Source organism: Lissotriton helveticus (genome assembly GCF_964261635.1).
Source record: "Lissotriton helveticus chromosome 1_1 unlocalized genomic scaffold, aLisHel1.1 SUPER_1_unloc_4, whole genome shotgun sequence".
NCBI classification, from domain to species: Eukaryota; Metazoa; Chordata; class Amphibia; order Caudata; family Salamandridae; genus Lissotriton; species Lissotriton helveticus.
Genome location: NW_027611681.1, coordinates 2,241,376 through 2,249,657, shown reverse-complemented (window position 1 = coordinate 2,249,657; position 8,282 = coordinate 2,241,376).

The following is an 8,282-nucleotide window of genomic DNA, read 5'->3' as shown; positions in this document are numbered from 1 at the left end:
GGATTGGCCATCATATACAGAGACAGCTTTAGGTGTCGTGTTATCCCTACCACCTCACCAGCCTGCGAGAGCTTTCACTTCTCGTTAGAACTTTCGCCCACCACCACTTTCTCCGGTATTCTAGCCTACCGTCCTCCTGGTGCCCTCAATAACTTTATCACCAAGATAACTGACCTCACTGCAAGTGCCGTGCTGACCTCGCCCAATCTTACGTTGCTTGGGGACTTCAACCTGCATCTTGACGACCCCAACGACACGTCAGCCAATAACCTTCGTTCCAACTTGCAAGCCATTGACCTCTGTCAAAGGGGCTACCAGGCTACCCATAATAGGGGACATCTTCCTGACCACATTTACAGCAACTTAGACGATCTCATTGTGGAGACCCATATTCCATTACCCTGGACCGACCATTTTTTAATTCCTTTCACCTGGTCCACCAATTCTTCCTTCTCCTCTCAAAATTTTGCTAAGCACCTAGGTAGGAAATGGCCCTCACTCCCCCTTCCCGACTGGTCAGTCGCTCTTGCCCGAGACCCACCCAAGAAGACAATTAATTCTTTCATGGCCACTAATAATTTCGATAACTGGATTTCTAGCACCCTTGACCAGGTTCTCCCAAAACACTCCCGTAAAACAATAAGAAGACCTAAAGTTGCCCCATGGTATACACCTGCCCTCAGAGCCATGAAATTAGAGTGTCGCAAACTTGAGAGAACCTGGAGGCAGGACTACTCCCAGCTCAGAAAGGCAGAATACAGGGTTGCTATAAAACTTTATAAAAAAGAGATCAAGGCAGCACAAGTTCTTTTTTATGAAGGGAAAATCAACGCAGCTGCTAATGCCCCCAAGGAAATTTTTAAGATAGCAAAGTCACTTATCTCATCTCCTGCTGAGCGTCCCTCTGTTGAGGGCGCCCAAAAACGCTGCAACGATCTGGCTGTTTTCTTTTCCCAAAAAATTCACACTATATATTCCTCATTCAGCAATCCTAAGGACGGTATGAGATCCACCTTGCCCATAACTTTTGATTCTTTGGTCCCCTGTAGGCTTGACACTATTCCACTTCTTGATGCCTGTGGACTAGACAGACTAATTCCTAAGATCACCTCTGGGTCGCCCAACGACCCAGCACCTCCTCAGACCCTCATCAAGGTCCTGGACGTGATTCGTCCGGTCATCTTAGATGTCCTCAACACATCCATCTCCTCTAATTCTGTCCCACCTCCATGGAAATGCGCAATGGTTAAGGCCTTGCTGAAAAAGCCCACCCTGGACCAGAGTAATTTGGCCAACTATCGTCCCATCTCCTTGCTTCCGTGGCTGAGCAAACTGCTTGAGAGGCACGTTAATAACATCCTAATGGACTATTTGGAATCCAATGGTCTGTTGCGTGCCTCCCAGACAGGATTTCGTCCTCAGCACGGAACCGAAATCGCCCTCTTAGCAGTAACGGAAGAAGCAAGAGCTGTGTTGGACCAGGGAGGAAAAGTCGCCATCATCCTATTGGACCTCAGCGCCGCGTTCGACACGGTTAACCATGCTACGCTATTACAACGACTGGCGTGCATGGGCGTGTCGGGCGCGGCCCTGGAATGGCTGGCATCCTTCCTGGATGAACGATTTTTCCAGGTCTTTGAGGGGGAGGTGGCTCTTCCCTAAGCCCTACCCTTTTTAATGCCTACATGGAACCCCTAGACAGGATAGTCCATCCCTTTGGTGTGCGTATTGTCACCTACGCGGACGATACCCAACTGGTGGTCTCTCTAGACCACCCCGAGGGATCATCCAACACCCTAGGTCCCTGTCTAGAGGCTGTTGCCAGGTGGATGCAATCGTCCTATTTGAAGCTCAACGGGGAGAAGACTGACATCATCCTATTGGGCAATTCCCCCCCGTCTGCCCTCACATCCATCTGGCCACCATGTTTGGGCTTGCCCCCTGTCCCCAAGTCCCAGATAAAGAGCCTTGGGATCTGGCTCGACAAAGCACTCGATTTCTCGGTCCAAGCTACCAAAACTGCCGCTACTTGCTTCGGGCTAATGAGGATGCTCCGCAAGGTGCTTCCTCTGCTCCCATTCCAGGCTAGGAGGGTCATGGTCCAGGCCTTGATCCTCTCCCGCCTGGATTACGGGAACGCTCTTTACATGGGAGCCCCGGCCTCCGTTATACAGAAGCTCCAAGTCACTCAAAATAGCGCTGCCCGCCTACTCTACAACCTGCCCCGCTGGCAGTCAGCGAAGAAGGCCCTAAAGGAACTCCACTGGCTCCCAATAGCGTCAAGAGTGCAATTCAAGGCCATGTGCATCTTGCACAAGTCCTTTCATCGAGCAGGCCCCCCAATCCTTTATTCTATAGTCACTCCTTATGTTCCATCTCGCCCCCTTCGCTCTGGTACCCTCCAGTTGGCAACCTCCATCAAAGTCAACAGAGCTCGCTGGGGCGGCCGCTCTTTCTCCCATTCTGCGGCCAGACTTTGGAATTCCCTCCCTCTCCCAATCCGAGGACACAGCAATTATATGTCCTTTAGGAAAGCTTTGAAAACGCACTTGTTTGCCAAAACCTGCTGAACTACCCTGAGCTCGCGTTAAGCAATCAGTCACAAGCGCTGCGAGGCCTCCGGGTAATTACGCGCTATACAAGTGCAATTTTCATTTCATTTCATTTCACTAACATATGTGCACTACCACTTGGTTATAACTACAAACCAAGTCATGCTCCTTTCACCAACAATTCCTCTTGAATTACTTCCTCGAATAGGTTCCAGGCCTTGTCTGGATTAGAGACACAGGACTGACTATGAACTTTTGGGGAAAATACTGATCCTGCTATTAGGTTACCTCATGCCCTGCCAGAAACTGAGGGTACTATTCCCACAACCCACTTATCCCCCCTATGCTAACGAAGGCCTCAGCAAGTCCAGACCTGCGTATCTTAAGCTGGAATGTTGCAAGGTTGAACTCTAAACTTCACCAGCCAGATTGGGTACAACTTATTAAAGACCAAGATATCCTTTTATTTCAGGAAACATGGGTCACACAAGATTTGCATATTGAGGGGTTTGAATGCCATAACATCCTAGCAAAAAACTCCAAGCAGGGTCGACCATTTGGGGGTTTATCAATCTGGGTCAATATTAAGACAGGGGGATGCATAAAAACTGTACATACAGATAACAATAATTTTCTAGGCATATTATTTAATAGTGGAATTTCCTTTTGGATAATTAATGTTTCTAACAATGATTTTCATTCTGTTCCAAATATGCATTTTATAAATGTGATCAATTTTATTGCATCTATTGGAAAATCCAAAGACTCTTTCAAGTCAGTAGGAATCTGTCTGGGGCGATTTTAATGCTAAGCTATCTTACTCATGGTCAAGCGAATATTCACACAGCAGCAGACAAACATGCAATAGAGGTAGAGAGCTAATGGACCATTTGAACACCCTGAACTTAATTAATGTTATGGAAATTGATGCAACTACAAAAGAAAATGCCCCCCCTGAACCGACATTCAGAGGGAGGGGCTGTTCATCTGAAATTGATAATGTTTTTTATCCCCCCCGCTTTAGAAGCAAGCTTGCTTAAAGCCGAAATTATGGCCACAATCTTTGGGGACCATAACCCAATACAAGTAACGTTACGGATGTCTCCAGTTCCAACGGCTCAGACAGAATGTGGTGCTGGAGATCTATCACCATCCACAGATTATCGCAGAGTGGTATGTCGATGCATTAATAACGCAGACCGATTCAGTTCTATGGTTAGGGAAAACATGAATCTTATTAACATCTGTTTAGAGGCCCTGTTCCACACCCAGTGGCTATCAGCGCCTTTACCGAACTCAGTGGAGCCATTAAATCCTTGCTATCTAAACCCATTTGTATAGTACAGCGCGAACCTAGATGAATCAATCAGGAGTGCTCAATTGTCAACAGGAAGCTCCTCAAGGCCCTATCTCAAAGCCCTAGGTGTAATGATTTGGTCAAGTCCTTAAGGTTGACATATAAGCAGACTATTGCTAATAGGAAGAAACAGTTATTAGGTGAGCACTGGGATGCGTTCATTAATGTTGCCAGCTTAAATAATGGGAATATATTTTGGACTACCATTAAAGAGTTAAGATAAATGGGACAACCGTTAACTGCCATCAGCTGCAACATAATGAGCTCTACCTGGGAAAGTCACTTTTTCACTATTTACCAAGAGCCTGCTTTTTAACCAGACCCTTTTATTAACAGGGTGCCACCTTGAGTCTCATTATCAATAAACGAGGTTTGAGGAGGCTACACGTCAGAGTGCGGGCAATAAAACTCCAGGCCCTGATGGGTTGCCCATCGATCTTATTAAATATAAACCAGATTTTTGGGCCTCACTGTTGTTAAATATTTTTAATATTCTAACCAATGCCCCACTGCCTAAGACGTGGTCTACTAGCACGATCGTTTCTATTTTTAAAAAGGGCGATTGCACACAACCTTGTTGCTGTTGACCGATCTCCCTCATAGATAACACCCTTAACATTTTAGGCAGAGTTTTATACACAAACATTTTATCCTGGACAGAGGACAATCAGATTTTAGAACAATGCCAACTTGGTTTCAGGGCTAAAGTTGGCACAAACGAGCAAAGTCCTAATCTTAATTTGATCATAGGTAAGTACACTATTGCACAGCACTCGTCACTTTACTTAGCTTTTATGGACCTGTTCTCAGCTTTCGATTTTGTCAATAGGTCCCGTCTATGGTCCATCCTTTTAGAATATGGACTGGATGAGGCCCTTGTTCATTTTTTGGCCTATCTCCATGCGGACCTGAAAGCGCGGGTCAGGATTGGGGGTGGGGGAGAAGTTTCCAATTACATCAGTGTAGACAGAGTGGTCACTCAGGGGTGTGTTCTGGCCCCTTTTCTATTTATCATATATGTAAACAATTTACATAAATCACTGATCACACTAACTAATGATATTCCCAGAATTCAAGGCAAACCTCTCCCATGGCTTTTATACACAGATGATGCGGTTTTATTTGGTCGCACACCAAATGCACTGCGCACTTTAGTTCGAGGTTTCACAGATTTTATGTCCGGCTTAGATTTATGCACACATTTTAAGAAATCTTTTATAATGCCTTGTGGGCCAAGGAAATGTCCTTTAAATGTTATCTCTGTGGGTGACCAAAAATTAACTTGCACTTCTACTTTACCTTATCTGGGAATGGTCTTCGCTGCGAACGGCACCTGGTGTGAACACTTGGCATATTGTGAAGTGTGGCTCAATGGTTGGAGCGGCAGACCCTGATGCAGAGGTCTAGCCCGGGACCAGGGTTCAATTCCCCGCCTCGGCGGGTCTTGGGCTCAAAATTCCACGGACCTGATCATTCTCGCCTCGGTGCCTATTCCAATCATGGAGTCCCACTCTGCAACTCTGGGCAATAGCTTGCTTAATCTCCACAACGGCCCCCACAACGCTAAGGATGCCTGGCCTCCACCTTGGGGGTGCCCAGGAGTGGACACCTCACAGGGAAAACCAGGATGGGTTCCACAGCGGTATTCGTATAAGCGCCTTGAGACCCTTGCGGGTGAGTAGTGCGCTATACAAGTACCAATTTACATTTACATTGTAAAAGTAAGTTCTCGAGGGATTTTAACTCAATCTTCAGTCTCCTCCGCCCTAAAAGATCAAGAACAATATCAGCCTTTTTAAAGACTTTTAAGATCCAGAGTGTACCAATAGCTACCTATGGGGCAGAGGTATGGAGTGTTGGCAAATGCTCTTGCGTCCAATCAGAGGAAAATAGATTTTGTAGAAAACTCTTGGCGCTCCAATCTCCACCCCTCTGTACATATGTCAAGGCGAACTGAAATTAGGATACATTGAAGACATCATAAGGGCCCGCCCCACACTATTTTGGCTATCCATAATGAAGAATCCCGAGGCTTCTCTCACAAGGGACATAATAGATGATAGTCTTCGCTGTGAGAAAGGGATGGATATTCCATGGCTCCTGGGGTAGTCAAGAGTCTGGAAAGCGTTAACCTTGGTAGACTGTTTGCCAATTCGAACACAGCTGTAACAATGGACAAAAAAGTTTTAAAGACAGCACTGTACGCACTTCATAGCGCGGAAAGACTAGAAAGGGAATTGAATAAACAAACTGTTGCAAAATGTATATCCATTGCGTACCCCGAGCATTGTCTACCAAGTTATATTGCACTACCGATGTCCCAATGGGAGAGAGGCCTCCTATTCCGTCTAAGAGCTGGGACAGTAAGATATTTGCTTTGTTTTCCCTATGGGTATAACGCAAAACGTGACTCCCTGCCATGTCCATGTGATGGTCACAGCGGTCAAACACTTTTACACTTTTTATTCTTTAGTACATACTATATGAAATATGCACTATGGTTTCTAATTCCGTATTTTAAAAAATTGTCACCTATTAATTTAACAGACGCTCTTGACTGCAAATTTACATTGGACAATGTTGAATTGATCTTGAGCATTGGCACCTCTTTGAGAGTTGCTACGGGTGCACGGAAATCTATGTGTGATCTATGAAGTCATTTGTATTGTACTATTCACAATATGCACTTTACCTAGGTTTACTGTATTTTGCTACATTATGGATAGGCTATTGCTATCGATTTCATTCAAAACATCTTTATTCGATTTGTGGAATAATAAAAGAAAAAACAATACAATATTTATAGATACATAATTTCCGTCCAATGCCATAATCCTTGAAAAAGTAAATTGCAGATTTTTGGGTATCATTACATTTGTGCAAATACGCAATTCCAAGATAAGGTGCAGTTAGTAGAATCAGTGCAAATAACATGGCCATTAGGTTCTCGGTGCAATAGACAATTAAAATAGTAAAGTACAGTGCATGTGTATCATAGTTGTATTCCCAAAGGTACTTGTAAATGTAAATTGATACTTGTATAGCGCACTACTCATCCGCAAGGGTCTCAAGGCGCTTGTACGAATACCACTGTGGAACCCATCCTGGCTTTCCCTGTGAGGTGTCCACTCCTGGGCACCCCCAAGGTGGAGGCCAGGCATCCTTAGCGTTGTGGGGGCCGTTGTGGAGATTAAGCAAGCTATTGCCCAGAGTTGCAGAGTCAGACTCCATGATTGGAATAGGCACCGAGGCGAGAATTATCAGGTCCGTGGAATTTTGAGGCCAAGACCCGCCGAGGCGGGGAATTGAACCCTGGTCCCGGGCTAGACCTCTGCATCAGGGTCTGCCGCTCTAACCATTGAGCCACACTTCTCCACTCCACTTGTGCCCCTTATATGTTTGTCACAGTAACAACTAAAAAAGGAAATAATAAGAACTACTACAAACAAAATACATTATAAAATATTAAATACTATATACAATAAAACGTTTCGGCGATTCAGTCCTGCAATACTCAATTAATGTTCTTTTATCCTCTATTGCAGAATCCTAGTTAAAATTTCAAACCCTTCTTCATTCTTATATAGTTGATAGCCAATAAAAATCTAGAAACTCCAAATACAGTAAGCTGGGTGTTATCTGTTTTTAAAATGCGCAACATATCATTATATCTTCTGACACCCATATTCCTGCCCAACGGCACAATCCATTTTTGTCTAGCTCTCAGGTAAGTGGGGCAGAAGAACAAAACATGTGCTATATTTTCCTGCATACCCAGCTGGCACATTTTACACTCACTATCTTCCCCCCCATTTCGGCAATTTTCCCATTTGGTTGTAAAGGACTTTACACGGAGGGTCCCATACCTGAATTTCAAGTACAATATTTTCGCCAATTGGGGTTCGATTTGGTCTAAAAATGCCTCAAAGCGGGGTGTTTGTTTAACCATCAGAATATTGTTTGTGAGTGAGCCAACTCCACAATTTTGTAAAACTTTGTGCACAGTGAAGTTCCAATAGACCCTTCTGAGTTCCCTTTTTGATTCTGCGGTCAACCTTTCTGGGTGGTGCCAGAACTCACTAAGCCCCAAGGTCAAAAGCCATCTACGTATATTAGCCAGCCATGGGAAAGTAACATGGGTATCTAGTGCGATAAGTTCACTTAGTGCCTGCCTGTAGATATGGAGTTCATCAGTGGCCCATAACTTAAACCAATATGACAAAGTCATCCGCACAGCCCTATGCTCGATGCGTTTTAACCCCAGATCGTACATGTAGGGGATCACCGGTGTATTTCGGGGGAGGGGGACCATCGCTCTTAAAACCCTGTTTTCTCCCACGGTTATGGTGGAGATTTGCTCTCCGCTCCACAGC